The sequence below is a fragment of the Pseudophryne corroboree genome, chromosome 4 (genome assembly GCF_028390025.1).
Source record: "Pseudophryne corroboree isolate aPseCor3 chromosome 4, aPseCor3.hap2, whole genome shotgun sequence".
Taxonomy (NCBI): Eukaryota; Metazoa; Chordata; class Amphibia; order Anura; family Myobatrachidae; genus Pseudophryne; species Pseudophryne corroboree.
In genome coordinates, this window is record NC_086447.1 from 18065992 (window position 1) to 18087074 (window position 21083).

Sequence of the window (21083 nt, forward strand, 5' to 3'; positions counted from 1 at the left end):
AAATCCAATTGAGTGATTAATCAGCTCTCCATTTTATGGCTTTATTTTTATGCTAACACATTTGCTCTCTGAAAAGTGTCCACAAAGCCATGTCTCTGATTAACACCTTTGTAGGAATGGTTTTTCACCTATTACTGATTAAAACTTGCTTAATTGAAAAGGCAGCAAGATACATCCTCATTACAATGTCCACTGAAATAATACAGGTTGACACCAGGAAACATAAACCTCACTGCATCCTTGCTGCTTTCTCACGTGGGAATCTGTTTAATGTGAAAACCAGGTGATATCTAATCAGCACACAGGTAAGAAGTTAAGAAAATCTTTCTTTAAGGGTGAAGATGTTTCTCACAAAATCGTTGCCCCAATGCATCATTGAAATTCAAGATGGAAAGATGATTTTGAAATATCAATTGTACATTTTGCATTGCTCTTCTGGTGACAATGTAGCTTGTTTTTGTCAATTACCATTTCAGTAATAGGGTAAAGAAAATTAAGTGGATTTCTGAAAGAAAACAATGCTGTCAATATACTATTAAAACAAATTAAAATGTTAAAAGTTATTGTACTTTAAGTAAAAATAAAAGAGTCACAATATCAATTCCAGTTTTGGAAGAACTTAATTAACATAGCAAAGGATGGTTTCGATCCACCGACCTCTGGGTTATGGGCCCAGCACGCTTCCACTGCGCCACTCTGCTGCTCATGTAAGTGTCAGAGATCCTGAAGAACTCACTCATCATGTGAAAGTACCAATGTGTTTCTTCGTTGGTCAATGGAAGAAAAATCTTGCAAAACTCTCCAGATTATTGCCTTTTTAACCTTTTTCTAGGAAACTTTCTAGATGAATGCTTTTTAGCCTTTGTCAGTACATGCTTTCGCAAGCTGTCTCTGTGGCGCAATCGGTTAGCGCATTCGGCTGTTAACCGAAAGGTTGGTGGTTCAATCCCACCCGGGGACGTAATTGACTAAGTCAAAATTTCAAACCACCTTTTATGGTGTAAGGTACCTGGCCTTCTCTGATGCAATCAGAGTCAGATTTGATTAAGTCATTTTATAAAAAACAGGAAGCACAATTTAGCATTGGGGTTGCAGAGAAAAAAAAATATGCAGGCAGAGAAATCCAATTGAGTGATTAATCAGCTCTCCATTTTATGGCTTTATTTTTATGCTAACACATTTGCTCTCTGAAAAGTGTCCACAAAGCCAAGTCTCTGATTAACACCTTTGTAGGAATGGTTTTTCACCTATTACTGATTAAAACTTGCTTCATTGGAAAGGCAGCAAGATGCATCCTCATTACAATGTCCACTGAAATAATACAGGTTGACACCAGGAAACATAAACCTCACTGCATCCTTGCTGCTTTCTCAAGTGGGAATCTGTTTAATGTGAAAACCAGGTGATATCTAATCAGCACACAGGTAAAAGTTAAGAAAATCTTTCTTTAAGGGTGAAGATGTTTCTCACAAAATCGTTGCCCCAGTGCATCATTGAAATTCAAGATGGAAAGATGATTTTGAAATATCAATTGTACATTTTGCATTGCTCTTCTGGTGACAATGTAGCTTGTTTTTGTCAATTACCATTTCAGTAATAGGGTAAAGAAAATTAAGTGGATTTCTGAAAGAAAACAATGCTGTCAATATACTATTAAAACAAATTAAAATGTTAAAAGTTATTGTACTTTAAGTAAAAATAAAAGAGTCAAAATATCAATTCCAGTTTGGAAGAATTTAATTAACAAAAAAATAAGTGCACATAGCAGAGGATGGTTTCGATCCACCGACCTCTGGGTTATTGGCCCAGCACGCTTCCGCTGCGCAACTCTGCTGCTCATGTAAGTGCCAGAGATCCTGAAGTACTCACTCATCATGTGAAAGTACCAATGTGTTTCTTCGTTGGTCAATGGAAGAAAAATCTTGCAAAACTCTCCAGATTATTGCCTTTTTAACCTTTTTCTAGGAAACTTTCTAGATGAATGCTTTTTAGCCTTTGTCAGTACATGCTTTTGCAAGCTGTCTCTGTGGCGCAATCGGTTAGCGCATTCGGCTGTTAACCGAAAGGCTGGTGGTTCAATACCACCCAGTGACATAATTGACCTTGTGATCAAATTTTGCTGATCTTTAAGTAGACAAGTCAAAATTTCAAACCACCTCTTATAGTGTAGGGTACCTGGCCTTCTCTGATGCAATCAGAGTCAGATTTGATTAAGTCATTTTATAAAAAACAGGAAGCACAATTTAGCATGGGGTTGCAGAGAAAAAAAATTATGCAGGCAGAGAAATCCAATTGAGTGATTAGTCAGCTCTCCATTTTATGGCTTTATTTTTATGCTAACACATTTGCTCTCTGAAAAGTGTCCACAAAGCCAAGTCTCTGATTAACACCTTTGTAGGAATGGTTTTTCACCTATTACTGATTAAAACTTGCTTCATTGGAAAGGCAGCAAGATGCATCCTCATTACAATGTCCACTGAAATAATACAGGTTGACACCAGGAAACATAAACCTCACTGCATCCTTGCTGCTTTCTCAAGTGGGAATCTGTTTAATGTGAAAACCAGGTGATATCTAATCAGCACACAGGTAAAAGTTAAGAAAATCTTTCTTTAAGGGTGAAGATGTTTCTCACAAAATCGTTGCCCCAATGCATCATTGAAATTCAAGATGGAAAGATGATTTTGAAATATCAATTGTACATTTTGCATTGCTCTTCTGGTGACAATGTAGCTTGTTTTTGTCAATTACCATTTCAGTAATAGGGTAAAGAAAATTAAGTGGATTTCTGAAAGAAAACAATGCTGTCAATATACTATTAAAACAAATTAAAATGTTAAAAGTTATTGTACTTTAAGTAAAAATAAAAGAGTCAAAATATCAATTCCAGTTTTGGAAGAATTTAATTAACATAGCAAAGGATGGTTTCGATCCACCGACCTCTGGGTTATGGGCCCAGCACGCTTCCACTGCGCCACTCTGCTGCTCATGTAAGTGTCAGAGATCCTGAAGAACTCACTCATCATGTGAAAGTACCAATGTGTTTCTTCGTTGGTCAATGGAAGAAAAATCTTGCAAAACTCTCCAGATTATTGCCTTTTTAACCTTTTTCTAGGAAACTTTCTAGATGAATGCTTTTTAGCCTTTGTCAGTACATGCTTTCGCAAGCTGTCTCTGTGGTGCAATCGGTTAGCGCATTCGGCTGTTAACCGAAAGGTTGGTGGTTCAATCCCACCCGGGGACGTAATTGACTAAGTCAAAATTTCAAACCACCTTTTATGGTGTAAGGTACCTGGCCTTCTCTGATGCAATCAGAGTCAGATTTGATTAAGTCATTTTATAAAAAACAGGAAGCACAATTTAGCATTGGGGTTGCAGAGAAAAAAAAATATGCAGGCAGAGAAATCCAATTGAGTGATTAATCAGCTCTCCATTTTATGGCTTTATTTTTATGCTAACACATTTGCTCTCTGAAAAGTGTCCACAAAGCCAAGTCTCTGATTAACACCTTTGTAGGAATGGTTTTTCACCTATTACTGATTAAAACTTGCTTCATTGGAAAGGCAGCAAGATGCATCCTCATTACAATGTCCACTGAAATAATACAGGTTGACACCAGGAAACATAAACCTCACTGCATCCTTGCTGCTTTCTCAAGTGGGAATCTGTTTAATGTGAAAACCAGGTGATATCTAATCAGCACACAGGTAAAAGTTAAGAAAATCTTTCTTTAAGGGTGAAGATGTTTCTCACAAAATCGTTGCCCCAATGCATCATTGAAATTCAAGATGGAAAGATGATTTTGAAATATCAATTGTACATTTTGCATTGCTCTTCTGGTGACAATGTAGCTTGTTTTTGTCAATTACCATTTCAGTAATAGGGTAAAGAAAATTAAGTGGATTTCTGAAAGAAAACAATGCTGTCAATATACTATTAAAACAAATTAAAATGTTAAAAGTTATTGTACTTTAAGTAAAAATAAAAGAGTCAAAATATCAATTCCAGTTTGGAAGAATTTAATTAACAAAAAAATAAGTGCACATAGCAGAGGATGGTTTCGATCCACCGACCTCAGGGTTTTGGGCCCAGCACGCTTCCGCTGCGCCACTCTGCTGCTCATGTAAGTGCCAGAGATCCTGAAGTACTCACTCATCATGTGAAAGTACCAATGTGTTTCTTCGTTGGTCAATGGAAGAAAAATCTTGCAAAACTCTCCAGATTATTGCCTTTTTAACCTTTTTCTAGGAAACTTTCTAGATGAATGCTTTTTAGCCTTTGTCAGTACATGCTTTTGCAAGCTGTCTCTGTGGCGCAATCGGTTAGCGCATTCGGATGTTAACTGAAAGGCTGGTGGTTCAATACCACCCAGTGACATAATTGACCTTGTGATCAAATTTTGCTGATCTTTAAGTAGACAAGTCAAAATTTCAAACCACCTCTTATAGTGTAGGGTACCTGGCCTTCTCTGATGCAATCAGAGTCAGATTTGATTAAGTCATTTTATAAAAAACAGGAAGCACAATTTAGCATGGGGTTGCAGAGAAAAAAAATTATGCAGGCAGAGAAATCCAATTGAGTGATTAGTCAGCTCTCCATTTTATGGCTTTATTTTTATGCTAACACATTTGCTCTCTGAAAAGTGTCCACAAAGCCAAGTCTCTGATTAACACCTTTGTAGGAATGGTTTTTCACCTATTACTGATTAAAACTTGCTTCATTGGAAAGGCAGCAAGATGCATCCTCATTACAATGTCCACTGAAATAATACAGGTTGACACCAGGAAACATAAACCTCACTGCATCCTTGCTGCTTTCTCAAGTGGGAATCTGTTTAATGTGAAAACCAGGTGATATCTAATCAGCACACAGGTAAAAGTTAAGAAAATCTTTCTTTAAGGGTGAAGATGTTTCTCACAAAATCGTTGCCCCAATGCATCATTGAAATTCAAGATGGAAAGATGATTTTGAAATATCAATTGTACATTTTGCATTGCTCTTCTGGTGACAATGTAGCTTGTTTTTGTCAATTACCATTTCAGTAATAGGGTAAAGAAAATTAAGTGGATTTCTGAAAGAAAACAATGCTGTCAATATACTATTAAAACAAATTAAAATGTTAAAAGTTATTGTACTTTAAGTAAAAATAAAAGAGTCAAAATATCAATTCCAGTTTTGTAAGAATTTAATTAACATAGCAAAGGATGGTTTCGATCCACCGACCTCTGGGTTATGGGCCCAGCACGCTTCCACTGCGCCACTCTGCTGCTCATGTAAGTGTCAGAGATCCTGAAGAACTCACTCATCATGTGAAAGTACCAATGTGTTTCTTCGTTGGTCAATGGAAGAAAAATCTTGCAAAACTCTCCAGATTATTGCCTTTTTAACCTTTTTCTAGGAAACTTTCTAGATGAATGCTTTTTAGCCTTTGTCAGTACATGCTTTCGCAAGCTGTCTCTGTGGCGCAATCGGTTAGCGCATTCGGCTGTTAACCGAAAGGTTGGTGGTTCAATCCCACCCGGGGACGTAATTGACTAAGTCAAAATTTCAAACCACCTTTTATGGTGTAAGGTACCTGGCCTTCTCTGATGCAATCAGAGTCAGATTTGATTAAGTCATTTTATAAAAAACAGGAAGCACAATTTAGCATTGGGGTTGCAGAGAAAAAAAAATATGCAGGCAGAGAAATCCAATTGAGTGATTAATCAGCTCTCCATTTTATGGCTTTATTTTTATGCTAACACATTTGCTCTCTGAAAAGTGTCCACAAAGCCAAGTCTCTGATTAACACCTTTGTAGGAATGGTTTTTCACCTATTACTGATTAAAACTTGCTTCATTGGAAAGGCAGCAAGATGCATCCTCATTACAATGTCCACTGAAATAATACAGGTTGACACCAGGAAACATAAACCTCACTGCATCCTTGCTGCTTTCTCAAGTGGGAATCTGTTTAATGTGAAAACCAGGTGATATCTAATCAGCACACAGGTAAAAGTTAAGAAAATCTTTCTTTAAGGGTGAAGATGTTTCTCACAAAATCGTTGCCCCAATGCATCATTGAAATTCAAGATGGAAAGATGATTTTGAAATATCAATTGTACATTTTGCATTGCTCTTCTGGTGACAATGTAGCTTGTTTTTGTCAATTACCATTTCAGTAATAGGGTAAAGAAAATTAAGTGGATTTCTGAAAGAAAACAATGCTGTCAATATACTATTAAAACAAATTAAAATGTTAAAAGTTATTGTACTTTAAGTAAAAATAAAAGAGTCAAAATATCAATTCCAGTTTTGGAAGAATTTAATTAACAAAAAAATAAGTGCACATAGCAAAGGATGGTTTCGATCCACCGACCTCTGGGTTATGGGCCCAGCACACTTCCGCTGCGCCACTCTGCTGCTCATGTAAGTGTCAGAGATCCTGAAGTACTCACTCATCATGTGAAAGTACCAATGTGTTTCTTCGTTGGTCAATGGAAGAAAAATCTTGCAAAACTCTCCAGATTATTGCCTTTTTAACCTTTTTCTAGGAAACTTTCTAGATGAATGGTTTTTAGCCTTTGTCAGTACATGCTTTTGCAAGTTGTCTCTGTGGCGCAATCGGTTAGCGCATTCGGCTGTTAACCGAAAGGCTGGTGGTTCAATCCCACCCGGGGACGTGATTGACCTTATGATCAAATTTTGGTGATCTTTAAGTAGACAAGTCAAAATTTCAAACCACCTCTTATAGTGTAGGGTACCTGGCCTTCTCTGATGCAATCAGAGTCAGATTTGATTAAGTCATTTTATAAAAAACAGGAAGCACAATTTAGCATTGGGGTTGCAGAGAAAAAAAATTATGCAGGCAGAGAAATCCAATTGAGTGATTAATCAGCTCTCCATTTTATGGCTTTATTTTTATGCTAACACATTTGCTCTCTGAAAATTGTCCACAAAGCCAAGTCTCTGATTAACACCTTTGTAGGAATGGTTTTTCACCTATTACTGATTAAAACTTGCTTCATTGGAAAGGCAGCAAGATGCATCCTCATTACAATGTCCACTGAAATAATACAGGTTGACACCAGGAAACATAAACCTCACTGCATCCTTGCTGCTTTCTCAAGTGGGAATCTGTTTAATGTGAAAACCAGGTGATATCTAATCAGCACACAGGTAAGAAGTTAAGAAAATCTTTCTTTAAGGGTGAAGATGTTTCTCACAAAATCGTTGCCCCAATGCATCATTGAAATTCAAGATGGAAAGATGATTTTGAAATATCAATTGTACATTTTGCATTGCTCTTCTGGTGACAATGTAGCTTGTTTTTGTCAATTACCATTTCAGTAATAGGGTAAAGAAAATTAAGTGGATTTCTGAAAGAAAACAATGCTGTCAATATACTATTAAAACAAATTAAAATGTTAAAAGTTATTGTACTTTAAGTAAAAATAAAAGAGTCAAAATATCAATTCCAGTTTTGGAAGAATTTAATTAACAAAATAATAAGTGCACATAGCACAGGATGGTTTCGATCCACCGACCTCTGGGTTATGGGCCCAGCACGCTTCCGCTGCACCACTCTGCTGCTCATGTAAGTGTCAGAGATCCTGAAGTACTCACTCATCATGTGAAAGTACCAATGTGTTTCTTCGTTGGTCAATGGAAGAAAAATCTTGCAAAACTCTCCAGATTATTGCCTTTTTAACCTTTTTCTAGGAAACTTTCTAGATGAATGCTTTTTAGCCTTTGTTAGTACATGTTTTTGCAAGTTGTCTCTGTGGTGCAATCGGTTAGCGCATGCGGCTGTTAACCGAAAGGCTGGTGGTTCAAAATCACCCTGGGACGTAATTGACCTTGTGATCAAATTTTGCTGATCTTTAAGTAGACAAGTCAAAATTTCAAACCACCTCTTATAGTGTAGGGTACCTGGCCTTCTCTGATGCAATCAGAGTCAGATTTGATTAAGTCATTTTATAAAAAACAGGAAGCACAATTTAGCATGGGGTTGCAGAGAAAAAAAATTATGCAGGCAGAGAAATCCAATTGAGTGATTAATCAGCTCTCCATTTTATGGATTTATTTTTATGCTAACACATTTGCTCTCTGAAAAGTGTCCACAAAGCCAAGTCTCTGATTAACACCTTTGTAGGAATGGTTTTTCACCTATTACTGATTAAAACTTGCTTCATTGGAAAGGCAGCAAGATGCATCCTCATTACAATGTCCACTGAAATAATACAGGTTGACACCAGGAAACATAAACCTCACTGCATCCTTGCTGCTTTCTCAAGTGGGAATCTGTTTAATGTGAAAACCAGGTGATATCTAATCAGCACACAGGTAAGAAGTTAAGAAAATCTTTCTTTAAGGGTGAATATGTTTCTCACAAAATCGTTGCCCCAATGCATCATTGAAATTCAAGATGGAAAGATGATTTTGAAATATCAATTGTACATTTTGCATTGCTCTTCTGGTGACAATGTAGCTTGTTTTTGTCAATTACCATTTCAGTAATAGGGTAAAGAAAATTAAGTGGATTTCTGAAAGAAAACAATGCTGTCAATATACTATTAAAACAAATTAAAATGTTAAAAGTTATTGTACTTTAAGTAAAAATAAAAGAGTCAAAATATCAATTCCAGTTTTGGTAAAATTTAATTAACAAAATAATAAGTGCACATAGCAGAGGATGGTTTCGATCCACCGACCTCTGGGTTATGGGCCCAGCACGCTTCCGCTGCACCACTCTGCTGCTCATGTAAGTGTCAGAGATCCTGAAGTACTCACTCATCATGTGAAAGTACCAATGTGTTTCTTCGTTGGTCAATGGAAGAAAAATCTTGCAAAACTCTCCAGATTATTGCCTTTTTAACCTTTTTCTAGGAAACTTTCTAGATGAATGCTTTTTAGCCTTTGTTAGTACATGCTTTTGCAAGTTGTCTCTGTGGTGCAATCGGTTAGCGCATGCGGCTGTTAACCGAAAGGCTGGTGGTTCAATACCACCCTGGGACGTAATTGACCTTGTGATCAAATTTTGCTGATCTTTAAGTAGACAAGTCAAAATTTCAAACCACCTCTTATAGTGTAGGGTACCTGGCCTTCTCTGATGCAATCAGAGTCAGATTTGATTAAGTCATTTTATAAAAAACAGGAAGCACAATTTAGCATGGGGTTGCAGAGAAAAAAAATTATGCAGGCAGAGAAATCCAATTGAGTGATTAATCAGCTCTCCATTTTATGGCTTTATTTTTATGCTAACACATTTGCTCTCTGAAAAGTGTCCACAAAGCCAAGTCTCTGATTAACACCTTTGTAGGAATGGTTTTTCACCTATTACTGATTAAAACTTGCTTCATTGGAAAGGCAGCAAGATGCATCCTCATTACAATGTCCACTGAAATAATACAGGTTGACACCAGGAAACATAAACCTCACTGCATCCTTGCTGCTTTCTCAAGTGGGAATCTGTTTAATGTGAAAACCAGGTGATATCTATTCAGCACACAGGTAAGAAGTTAAGAAAATCTTTCTTTAAGGGTGAAGATGTTTCTCACAAAATCGTTGCCCCAATGCATCATTGAAATTCAAGCTGGAAAGATGATTTTGAAATATCAATTGTACATTTTGCATTGCTCTTCTGGTGACAATGTAGCTTGTTTTTGTCAATTACCATTTCAGTAATAGGGTAAAGAAAATTAAGTGGATTTCTGAAAGAAAACAATGCTGTCAATATACTATTAAAACAAATTAAAATGTTAAAAGTTATTGTACTTTAAGTAAAAATAAAAGAGTCAAAATATCAATTCCAGTTTTGGAAGAATTTAATTAACAAAAAAATAAGTGCACATAGCAGAGGATGGTTTCGATCCACCGACCTCTGGGTTATGGGCCCAGCACGCTTCTGCTGCACCACTCTGCTGCTCATATAAGTGTCAGAGATCCTGAAGTACTCACTCATCATGTGAAAGTACCAATGTGTTTCTTCGTTGGTCAATGTAAGAAAAATCTTGCAAAACTCTCCAGATTATTGCCTTTTTAACCTTTTTCTAGGAAACTTTCTAGATGAATGCTTTTTAGCCTTTGTTAGTACATGCTTTTGCAAGTTGTCTCTGTGGTGCAATCGGTTAGCGCATGCGGCTGTTAACCGAAAGGCTGGTGGTTCAATACCACCCAGGGACGTAATTGACCTTGTGATCAAATTTTGCTGAACTTTAAGTAGACAAGTCAAAATTTTAAACCACCTCTTATAGTGTAGGGTACCTGGCCTTCTCTGATGCAATCAGAGTCAGATTTGATTAAGTCATTTTATAAAAAACAGGAAGCACAATTTAGCATGGGGTTGCAGAGAAAAAAAATTATGCAGGCAGAGAAATCCAATTGAGTGATTAATCAGCTCTCCATTTTATGGCTTTATTTTTATGCTAACACATTTGCTCTCTGAAAAGTGTCCACAAAGCCAAGTCTCTGATTAACACCTTTGTAGGAATGGTTTTTCACCTATTACTGATTAAAACTTGCTTCATTGGAAAGGCAGCAAGATGCATCCTCATTACAATGTCCACTGAAATAATACAGGTTGACACCAGGAAACATAAACCTCACTGCATCCTTGCTGCTTTCTCAAGTGGGAATCTGTTTAATGTGAAAACCAGGTGATATCTAATCAGCACACAGGTAAGAAGTTAAGAAAATCTTTCTTTAAAGGTGAAGATGTTTCTCACAAAATCGTTGCCCCAATGCATCATTGAAATTCAAGCTGGAAAGATGATTTTGAAATATCAATTGTACATTTTGCATTGCTCTTCTGGTGACAATGTAGCTTGTTTTTGTCAATTACCATTTCAGTAATAGGGTAAAGAAAATTAAGTGGATTTCTGAAAGAAAACAATGCTGTCAATATACTATTAAAACAAATTAAAATGTTAAAAGTTATTGTACTTTAAGTAAAAATAAAAGAGTCAAAATATCAATTCCAGTTTTGGAAGAATTTAATTAACAAAAAAATAAGTGCACATAGCAAAGGATGGTTTCGACCCACCGACCTCTGGGTTATGGGCCCAGCACGCTTCCGCTGCGCCACTCTGCTGCTCATGTAAGTGTCAGAGATCCTGAAGAACTCACTCATCATGTGAAAGTACCAATGTGTTTCTTCGTTGGTCAATGGAAGAAAAATCTTGCAAAACTCTCCAGATTATTGCCTTTTTAACCTTTTTCTAGGAAACTTTCTAGATGAATGCTTTTTAGCCTTTGTCAGTACATGCTTTTGCAAGCTGTCTCTGTGGCGCAATCGGTTAGCGCATTCGGCTGTTAACCGAAAGGTTGGTGGTTCAATCCCACCCGGGGACGTAATTGACCTTGTGATCAAATTTTGGTGATCTTTAAGTAGACAAGTCAAAATTTCAAACCACCTTTTATGGTGTAAGGTACCTGGCCTTCTCTGATGCAATCAGAGTCAGATTTGATTAAGTCATTTTATAAAAAACAGGAAGCACAATTTAGCATTGGGGTTGCAGAGAAAAAAAAATATGCAGGCAGAGAAATCCAATTGAGTGATTAATCAGCTCTCCATTTTATGGCTTTATTTTTATGCTAACACATTTGCTCTCTGAAAAGTGTCCACAAAGCCAAGTCTCTGATTAACACCTTTGTAGGAATGGTTTTTCACCTATTACTGATTAAAACTTGCTTCATTGGAAAGGCAGCAAGATGCATCCTCATTACAATGTCCACTGAAATAATACAGGTTGACACCAGGAAACATAAACCTCACTGCATCCTTGCTGCTTTCTCAAGTGGGAATCTGTTTAATGTGAAAACCAGGTGATATCTAATCAGCACACAGGTAAAAGTTAAGAAAATCTTTCTTTAAGGGTGAAGATGTTTCTCACAAAATCGTTGCCCCAATGCATCATTGAAATTCAAGATGGAAAGATGATTTTGAAATATCAATTGTACATTTTGCATTGCTCTTCTGGTGACAATGTAGCTTGTTTTTGTCAATTACCATTTCAGTAATAGGGTAAAGAAAATTAAGTGGATTTCTGAAAGAAAACAATGCTGTCAATATACTATTAAAACAAATTAAAATGTTAAAAGTTATTGTACTTTAAGTAAAAATAAAAGAGTCAAAATATCAATTCCAGTTTGGAAGAATTTAATTAACAAAAAAATAAGTGCACATAGCAGAGGATAGTTTCGATCCACCGACCTCTGGGTTATGGGCCCAGCACGCTTCCGCTGCGCCACTCTGCTGCTCATGTAAGTGCCAGAGATCCTGAAGTACTCACTCATCATGTGAAAGTACCAATGTGTTTCTTCGTTGGTCAATGGAAGAAAAATCTTGCAAAACTCTCCAGATTATTGCCTTTTTAACCTTTTTCTAGGAAACTTTCTAGATGAATGCTTTTTAGCCTTTGTCAGTACATGCTTTTGCAAGCTGTCTCTGTGGCGCAATCGGTTAGCGCATTCGGCTGTTAACCGAAAGGTTGGTGGTTCAATCCCACCCGGGGAAGTAATTGACCTTGTGATCAAATTTTGGTGATCTTTAAGTAGACAAGTCAAAATTTCAAACCACCTTTTATGGTGTAAGGTACCTGGCCTTCTCTGATGCAATCAGAGTCAAATTTGATTAAGTCATTTTATAAAAAACATTAAGCACAATTTAGCATTGGGGTTGCAGAGAAAAAAAAATATGCAGGCAGAGAAATCCAATTGAGTGATTAATCAGCTCTCCATTTTATGGCTTTATTTTTATGCTAACACATTTGCTCTCTGAAAAGTGTCCACAAAGCCAAGTCTCTGATTAACACCTTTGTAGGAATGGTTTTTCACCTATTACTGATTAAAACTTGCTTCATTGGAAAGGCAGCAAGATGCATCCTCATTACAATGTCCACTGAAATAATACAGGTTGACACCAGGAAACATAAACCTCACTGCATCCTTGCTGCTTTCTCAAGTGGGAATCTGTTTAATGTGAAAACCAGGTGATATCTAATCAGCACACAGGTAAAAGTTAAGAAAATCTTTCTTTAAGGGTGAAGATGTTTCTCACAAAATCGTTGCCCCAATGCATCATTGAAATTCAAGATGGAAAGATGATTTTGAAATATCAATTGTACATTTTGCATTGCTCTTCTGGTGACAATGTAGCTTGTTTTTGTCAATTACCATTTCAGTAATAGGGTAAAGAAAATTAAGTGGATTTCTGAAAGAAAACAATGCTGTCAATATACTATTAAAACAAATTAAAATGTTAAAAGTTATTGTACTTTAAGTAAAAATAAAAGAGTCAAAATATCAATTCCAGTTTGGAAGAATTTAATTAACAAAAAAATAAGTGCACATAGCAGAGGATAGTTTCGATCCACCGACCTCTGGGTTATGGGCCCAGCACGCTTCCGCTGCGCCACTCTGCTGCTCATGTAAGTGCCAGAGATCCTGAAGTACTCACTCATCATGTGAAAGTACCAATGTGTTTCTTCGTTGGTCAATGGAAGAAAAATCTTGCAAAACTCTCCAGATTATTGCCTTTTTAACCTTTTTCTAGGAAACTTTCTAGATGAATGCTTTTTAGCCTTTGTCAGTACATGCTTTTGCAAGCTGTCTCTGTGGCGCAATCGGTTAGCGCATTCGGCTGTTAACCGAAAGGTTGGTGGTTCAATCCCACCCGGGGAAGTAATTGACCTTGTGATCAAATTTTGGTGATCTTTAAGTAGACAAGTCAAAATTTCAAACCACCTTTTATGGTGTAAGGTACCTGGCCTTCTCTGATGCAATCAGAGTCAGATTTGATTAAGTCATTTTATAAAAAACATTAAGCACAATTTAGCATTGGGGTTGCAGAGAAAAAAAAAATATGCAGGCAGAGAAATCCAATTGAGTGATTAATCAGCTCTCCATTTTATGGCTTTATTTTTATGCTAACACATTTGCTCTCTGAAAAGTGTCCACAAAGCCAAGTCTCTGATTAACACCTTTGTAGGAATGGTTTTTCACCTATTACTGATTAAAACTTGCTTCATTGGAAAGGCAGCAAGATGCATCCTCATTACAATGTCCACTGAAATAATACAGGTTGACACCAGGAAACATAAACCTCACTGCATCCTTGCTTCTTTCTCACGTGGGAATCTGTTTAATGTGAAAACCAGGTGATATCTAATCAGCACACAGGTAAGAAGTTAAGAAAATCTTTCTTTAAGGGTGAAGATGTTTCTCACAAAATCGTTGCCCCAATGCATCATTGAAATTCAAGATGGAAAGATGATTTTGAAATATCAATTGTACATTTTGCATTGCTCTTCTGGTGACAATGTAGCTTGTTTTTGTCAATTACCATTTCAGTAATAGGGTAAAGAAAATTAAGTGGATTTCTGAAAGAAAACAATGCTGTCAATATACTATTAAAACAAATTAAAATGTTAAAAGTTATTGTACTTTAAGTAAAAATAAAAGAGTCAAAATATCAATTCCAGTTTTGGAAGAATTTAATTAACAAAAAAATAAGTGCACATAGCAAAGGATGGTTTCGATTCACCGACCTCTGGGTTATGGGCCCAGCACGCTTCCGCTGCGCCACTCTGCTGCTCATGTAAGTGTCAGAGATCCTGAAGAACTCACTCATCATGTGAAAGTACCAATGTGTTTCTTCGTTGGTCAATGGAAGAAAAATCTTGCAAAACTCTCCAGATTATTGCCTTTTTAACCTTTTTCTAGGAAACTTTCTAGATGAATGCTTTTTAGCCTTTGTCAGTACATGCTTTTGCAAGCTGTCTCTGTGGCGCAATCGGTTAGCGCATTTGGCTGTTAACCGAAAGGCTGGTGGTTCAATACCACCCAGGGATGTAATTGACCTTGTGATCAAATTTTGTTGATCTTTAAGTAGACAAGTCAAAATTTCAAACCACCTCTTATAGTGTAGGGTACCAGGCCTTCTCTGATGCAATCAGAGTCAGATTTGATTAAGTCATTTTATAAAAAACAGGAAGCACAATTTAGCATGGGGTTGCAGAGAAAAAAAATTATGCAGGCAGAGAAATCCAATTGAGTGATTAATCAGCTCTCCATTTTATGGCTTTATTTTTATGCTAACACATTTGCTCTCTGAAAAGTGTCCACAAAGCCAAGTCTCTGATTAACACCTTTGTAGTAATGGTTTTTCACCTATTACTGATTAAAACTTGCTTCATTGGAAAGGCAGCAAGATGCATCCTCATTACAATGTCCACTGAAATAATACAGGTTGACACCAGGAAACATAAACCTCACTGCATCCTTGCTGCTTTCTCAAGTGGGAATCTGTTTAATGTGAAAACCAGGTGATATCTAATCAGCACACAGGTAAGAAGTTAAGAAAATCTTTCTTTAAGGGTGAAGATGTTTCTCACAAAATCGTTGCCCCAATGCATCATTGAAATTCAAGATGGAAAGATGATTTTGAAATATCAATTGTACATTTTGCATTGCTCTTCTGGTGACAATGTAGCTTGTTTTTGTCAATTACCATTTCAGTAATAGGGTAAAGAAAATTAAGTGGATTTCTGAAAGAAAACAATGCTGTCAATATACTATTAAAACAAATTAAAATGTTAAAAGTTATTGTACTTTAAGTAAAAATAAAAGAGTCAAAATATCAATTCCAGTTTTGGAAGAACTTAATTAACATAGCAAAGGATGGTTTCGATCCACCGACCTCTGGGTTATGGGCCCAGCACGCTTCCACTGCGCCACTCTGCTGCTCATGTAAGTGTCAGAGATCCTGAAGAACTCACTCATCATGTGAAAGTACCAATGTGTTTCTTCGTTGGTCAATGGAAGAAAAATCTTGCAAAACTCTCCAGATTATTGCCTTTTTAACCTTTTTCTAGGAAACTTTCTAGATGAATGCTTTTTAGCCTTTGTCAGTACATGCTTTCGCAAGCTGTCTCTGTGGCGCAATCGGTTAGCGCATTCGGCTGTTAACCGAAAGGTTGGTGGTTCAATCCCACCCGGGGACGTAATTGACTAAGTCAAAATTTCAAACCACCTTTTATGGTGTAAGGTACCTGGCCTTCTCTGATGCAATCAGAGTCAGATTTGATTAAGTCATTTTATAAAAAACAGGAAGCACAATTTAGCATTGGGGTTGCAGAGAAAAAAAAATATGCAGGCAGAGAAATCCAATTGAGTGATTAATCAGCTCTCCATTTTATGGCTTTATTTTTATGCTAACACATTTGCTCTCTGAAAAGTGTCCACAAAGCCAAGTCTCTGATTAACACCTTTGTAGGAATGGTTTTTCACCTATTACTGATTAAAACTTGCTTCATTGGAAAGGCAGCAAGATGCATCCTCATTACAATGTCCACTGAAATAATACAGGTTGACACCAGGAAACATAAACCTCACTGCATCCTTGCTGCTTTCTCAAGTGGGAATCTGTTTAATGTGAAAACCAGGTGATATCTAATCAGCACACAGGTAAAAGTTAAGAAAATCTTTCTTTAAGGGTGAAGATGTTTCTCACAAAATCGTTGCCCCAATGCATCATTGAAATTCAAGATGGAAAGATGATTTTGAAATATCAATTGTACATTTTGCATTGCTCTTCTGGTGACAATGTAGCTTGTTTTTGTCAATTACCATTTCAGTAATAGGGTAAAGAAAATTAAGTGGATTTCTGAAAGAAAACAATGCTGTCAATATACTATTAAAACAAATTAAAATGTTAAAAGTTATTGTACTTTAAGTAAAAATAAAAGAGTCAAAATATCAATTCCAGTTTGGAAGAATTTAATTAACAAAAAAATAAGTGCACATAGCAGAGGATGGTTTCGATCCACCGACCTCTGGGTTATGGGCCCAGCACGCTTCCGCTGCGCCACTCTGCTGCTCATGTAAGTGCCAGAGATCCTGAAGTACTCACTCATCATGTGAAAGTACCAATGTGTTTCTTCGTTGGTCAATGGAAGAAAAATCTTGCAAAACTCTCCAGATTATTGCCTTTTTAACCTTTTTCTAGGAAACTTTCTAGATGAATGCTTTTTAGCCTTTGTCAGTACATGCTTTTGCAAGCTGTCTCTGTGGCGCAATCGGTTAGCGCATTCGGCTGTTAACCGAAAGGCTGGTGGTTCAATACCACCCAGTGACATAATTGACCTTGTGATCAAATTTTGCTGATCTTTAAGTAGACAAGTCAAAATTTCAAACCACCTCTTATAGTGTAGGGTACCTGGCCTTCTCTGATGCAATCAGAGTCAGATTTGATTAAGTCATTTTATAAAAAACAGGAAGCACAATTTAGCATGGGGTTGCAGAGAAAAAAAATTATGCAGGCAGAGAAATCCAATTGAGTGATTAGTCAGCTCTCCATTTTATGGCTTTATTTTTATGCTAACACATTTGCTCTCTGAAAAGTGTCCACAAAGCCAAGTCTCTGATTAACACCTTTGTAGGAATGGTTTTTCACCTATTACTGATTAAAACTTGCTTCATTGGAAAGGCAGCAAGATGCATCCTCATTACAATGTCCACTGAAATAATACAGGTTGACACCAGGAAACATAAACCTCACTGCATCCTTGCTGCTTTCTCAAGTGGGAATCTGTTTAATGTGAAAACCAGGTGATATCTAATCAGCACACAGGTAAAAGTTAAGAAAATCTTTCTTTAAGGGTGAAGATGTTTCTCACAAAATCGTTGCCCCAATGCATCATTGAAATTCAAGATGGAAAGATGATTTTGAAATATCAATTGTACATTTTGCATTGCTCTTCTGGTGACAATGTAGCTTGTTTTTGTCAATTACCATTTCAGTAATAGGGTAAAGAAAATTAAGTGGATTTCTGAAAGAAAACAATGCTGTCAATATACTATTAAAACAAATTAAAATGTTAAAAGTTATTGTACTTTAAGTAAAAATAAAAGAGTCAAAATATCAATTCCAGTTTTGGAAGAATTTAATTAACATAGCAAAGGATGGTTTCAATCCACCGACCTCTGGGTTATGGGCCCAGCACGCTTCCACTGCGCCACTCTGCTGCTCATGTAAGTGTCAGAGATCCTGAAGAACTCACTCATCATGTGAAAGTACCAATGTGTTTCTTCGTTGGTCAATGGAAGAAAAATCTTGCAAAACTCTCCAGATTATTGCCTTTTTAACCTTTTTCTAGGAAACTTTCTAGATGAATGCTTTTTAGCCTTTGTCAGTACATGCTTTCGCAAGCTGTCTCTGTGGCGCAATCGGTTAGCGCATTCGGCTGTTAACCGAAAGGTTGGTGGTTCAATCCCACCCGGGGACGTAATTGACTAAGTCAAAATTTCAAACCACCTTTTATGGTGTAAGGTACCTGGCCTTCTCTGATGCAATCAGAGTCAGATTTGATTAAGTCATTTTATAAAAAACAGGAAGCACAATTTAGCATTGGGGTTGCAAAGAAAAAAAAAATGCAGGCAGAGAAATCCAATTGAGTGATTAATCAGCTCTCCATTTTATGGCTTTATTTTTATGCTAACACATTTGCTCTCTGAAAAGTGTCCACAAAGCCAAGTCTCTGATTAACACCTTTGTAGGAATGGTTTTTCACCTATTACTGATTAAAACTTGCTTCATTGGAAAGGCAGCAAGATGCATCCTCATTACAATGTCCACTGAAATAATACAGGTTGACACCAGGAAACATAAACCTCACTGCATCCTTGCTGCTTTCTCAAGTGGGAATCTGTTTAATGTGAAAACCAGGTGATATCTAATCAGCACACAGGTAAAAGTTAAGAAAATCTTTCTTTAAGGGTGAAGATGTTTCTCACAAAATCGTTGCCCCAATGCATCATTGAAATTCAAGATGGAAAGATGATTTTGAAATATCAATTGTACATTTTGCATTGCTCTTCTGGTGACAATGTAGCTTGTTTTTGTCAATTACCATTTCAGTAATAGGGTAAAGAAAATTAAGTGGATTTCTGAAAGAAAACAATGCTGTCAATATACTATTAAAACAAATTAAAATGTTAAAAGTTATTGTACTTTAAGTAAAAATAAAAGAGTCAAAATATCAATTCCAGTTTGGAAGAATTTAATTAACAAAAAAATAAGTGCACATAGCAGAGGATGGTTTCGATCCACCGACCTCAGGGTTATGGGCCCAGCACGCTTCCGCTGCGCCACTCTGCTGCTCATGTAAGTGCCAGAGATCCTGAAGTACTCACTCATCATGTGAAAGTACCAATGTGTTTCTTCGTTGGTCAATGGAAGAAAAATCTTGCAAAACTCTCCAGATTATTGCCTTTTTAACCTTTTTCTAGGAAACTTTCTAGATGAATGCTTTTTAGCCTTTGTCAGTACATGCTTTTGCAAGCTGTCTCTGTGGCGCAATCGGTTAGCGCATTCGGCTGTTAACCGAAAGGCTGGTGGTTCAATACCACCCAGTGACATAATTGACCTTGTGATCAAATTTTGCTGATCTTTAAGTAGACAAGTCAAAATTTCAAACCACCTCTTATAGTGTAGGGTACCTGGCCTTCTCTGATGCAATCAGAGTCAGATTTGATTAAGTCATTTTATAAAAAACAGGAAGCACAATTTAGCATGGGGTTGCAGAGAAAAAAAATTATGCAGGCAGAGAAATCCAATTGAGTGATTAGTCAGCTCTCCATTTTATGGCTTTATTTTTATGCTAACACATTTGCTCTCTGAAAAGTGTCCACAAAGCCAAGTCTCTGATTAACACCTTTGTAGGAATGGTTTTTCACCTATTACTGATTAAAACTTGCTTCATTGGAAAGGCAGCAAGATGCATCCTCATTACAATGTCCACTGAAATAATACAGGTTGACACCAGGAAACATAAACCTCACTGCATCCTTGCTGCTTTCTCAAGTGGGAATCTGTTTAATGTGAAAACCAGGTGATATCTAATCAGCACACAGGTAAAAGTTAAGAAAATCTTTCTTTAAGGGTGAAGATGTTTCTCACAAAATCGTTGCCCCAATGCATCATTGAAATTCAAGATGGAAAGATGATTTTGAAATATCAATTGTACATTTTGCATTGCTCTTCTGGTGACAATGTAGCTTGTTTTTGTCAATTACCATTTCAGTAGTAGGGTAAAGAAAATTAAGTGGATTTCTGAAAGAAAACAATGCTGTCAATATACTATTAAAACAAATTAAAATGTTAAAAGTTATTGTACTTTAAGTAAAAATAAAAGAGTCAAAATATCAATTCCAGTTTTGGAAGAATTTAATTAACATAGCAAAGGATGGTTTCGATCCACCGACCTCTGGGTTATGGGCCCAGCACGCTTCCACTGCGCCACTCTGCTGCTCATGTAAGTGTCAGAGATCCTGAAGAACTCACTCATCATGTGAAAGTACCAATGTGTTTCTTCGTTGGTCAATGGAAGAAAAATCTTGCAAAACTCTCCAGATTATTGCCTTTTTAACCTTTTTCTAGGAAACTTTCTAGATGAATGCTTTTTAGCCTTTGTCAGTACAAGCTTTCGCAAGCTGTCTCTGTGGCGCAATCGGTTAGCGCATTCGGCTGTTAACCGAAAGGTTGGTGGTTCAATCCCACCCGGGGACGTAATTGACTAAGTCAAAATTTCAAACCACCTTTTATGGTGTAAGGTACCTGGCCTTCTCTGATGCAATCAGAGTCAGATTTGATTAAGTCATTTTATAAAAAACAGGAAGCACAATTTAGCATTGGGGTTGCAGAGAAAAAAAAATATGCAGGCAGAGAAATCCAATTGAGTGATTAATCAGCTCTCCATTTTATGGCTTTATTTTTATGCTAACACATTTGCTCTCTGAAAAGTGTCCACAAAGCCAAGTCTCTGATTAACACCTTTGTAGGAATGGTTTTTCACCTATTACTGATTAAAACTTGCTTCATTGGAAAGGCAGCAAGATGCATCCTCATTACAATGTCCACTGAAATAATACAGGTTGACACCAGGAAACATAAACCTCACTGCATCCTTGCTGCTTTCTCAAGTGGGAATCTGTTTAATGTGAAAACCAGGTGATATCTAATCAGCACACAGGTAAAAGTTAAGAAAATCTTTCTTTAAGGGTGAAGATGTTTCTCACAAAATCGTTGCCCCAATGCATCATTGA

The 21083-nt window shown here is 36.8% G+C and overlaps 17 non-coding genes across 17 annotated transcripts; 11 read left to right on the forward strand and 6 right to left on the reverse strand.

Moving 5' to 3' along the window:
• Nucleotides 1–629: 629 nt before the first annotated feature.
• TRNAM-CAU (transfer RNA methionine (anticodon CAU)) lies at nt 630–701 on the reverse strand. The gene has a single exon. It is a non-coding gene; the product is annotated as a tRNA-Met (tRNA).
• A 186-nt stretch (nt 702–887) lies between these two features.
• Nucleotides 888–961, forward strand: TRNAN-GUU (transfer RNA asparagine (anticodon GUU)). Its single transcript has one exon. It is a non-coding gene; the product is annotated as a tRNA-Asn (tRNA).
• Nucleotides 962–2020: 1059 nt separating this feature from the next.
• Nucleotides 2021–2094, forward strand: TRNAN-GUU (transfer RNA asparagine (anticodon GUU)). The gene has a single exon. It is a non-coding gene; the product is annotated as a tRNA-Asn (tRNA).
• An 818-nt stretch (nt 2095–2912) lies between these two features.
• Nucleotides 2913–2984, reverse strand: TRNAM-CAU (transfer RNA methionine (anticodon CAU)). The gene has a single exon. It is a non-coding gene; the product is annotated as a tRNA-Met (tRNA).
• Nucleotides 2985–3170: 186 nt separating this feature from the next.
• TRNAN-GUU (transfer RNA asparagine (anticodon GUU)) lies at nt 3171–3244 on the forward strand. Its single transcript has one exon. It is a non-coding gene; the product is annotated as a tRNA-Asn (tRNA).
• Nucleotides 3245–5195: 1951 nt separating this feature from the next.
• TRNAM-CAU (transfer RNA methionine (anticodon CAU)) lies at nt 5196–5267 on the reverse strand. The gene has a single exon. It is a non-coding gene; the product is annotated as a tRNA-Met (tRNA).
• Nucleotides 5268–5453: 186 nt separating this feature from the next.
• Nucleotides 5454–5527, forward strand: TRNAN-GUU (transfer RNA asparagine (anticodon GUU)). The gene has a single exon. It is a non-coding gene; the product is annotated as a tRNA-Asn (tRNA).
• Nucleotides 5528–6587: 1060 nt separating this feature from the next.
• Nucleotides 6588–6661, forward strand: TRNAN-GUU (transfer RNA asparagine (anticodon GUU)). The gene has a single exon. It is a non-coding gene; the product is annotated as a tRNA-Asn (tRNA).
• Nucleotides 6662–11256: 4595 nt separating this feature from the next.
• Nucleotides 11257–11330, forward strand: TRNAN-GUU (transfer RNA asparagine (anticodon GUU)). The gene has a single exon. It is a non-coding gene; the product is annotated as a tRNA-Asn (tRNA).
• Nucleotides 11331–15650: 4320 nt separating this feature from the next.
• TRNAM-CAU (transfer RNA methionine (anticodon CAU)) lies at nt 15651–15722 on the reverse strand. Its single transcript has one exon. It is a non-coding gene; the product is annotated as a tRNA-Met (tRNA).
• Nucleotides 15723–15908: 186 nt separating this feature from the next.
• Nucleotides 15909–15982, forward strand: TRNAN-GUU (transfer RNA asparagine (anticodon GUU)). Its single transcript has one exon. It is a non-coding gene; the product is annotated as a tRNA-Asn (tRNA).
• Nucleotides 15983–16783: 801 nt separating this feature from the next.
• Nucleotides 16784–16855, reverse strand: TRNAM-CAU (transfer RNA methionine (anticodon CAU)). The gene has a single exon. It is a non-coding gene; the product is annotated as a tRNA-Met (tRNA).
• A 186-nt stretch (nt 16856–17041) lies between these two features.
• TRNAN-GUU (transfer RNA asparagine (anticodon GUU)) lies at nt 17042–17115 on the forward strand. The gene has a single exon. It is a non-coding gene; the product is annotated as a tRNA-Asn (tRNA).
• Nucleotides 17116–18191: 1076 nt separating this feature from the next.
• Nucleotides 18192–18265, forward strand: TRNAN-GUU (transfer RNA asparagine (anticodon GUU)). The gene has a single exon. It is a non-coding gene; the product is annotated as a tRNA-Asn (tRNA).
• Nucleotides 18266–19323: 1058 nt separating this feature from the next.
• On the forward strand, nt 19324–19397 carry TRNAN-GUU (transfer RNA asparagine (anticodon GUU)). The gene has a single exon. It is a non-coding gene; the product is annotated as a tRNA-Asn (tRNA).
• An 818-nt stretch (nt 19398–20215) lies between these two features.
• On the reverse strand, nt 20216–20287 carry TRNAM-CAU (transfer RNA methionine (anticodon CAU)). Its single transcript has one exon. It is a non-coding gene; the product is annotated as a tRNA-Met (tRNA).
• A 186-nt stretch (nt 20288–20473) lies between these two features.
• TRNAN-GUU (transfer RNA asparagine (anticodon GUU)) lies at nt 20474–20547 on the forward strand. The gene has a single exon. It is a non-coding gene; the product is annotated as a tRNA-Asn (tRNA).
• Nucleotides 20548–21083: the final 536 nt, after the last annotated feature.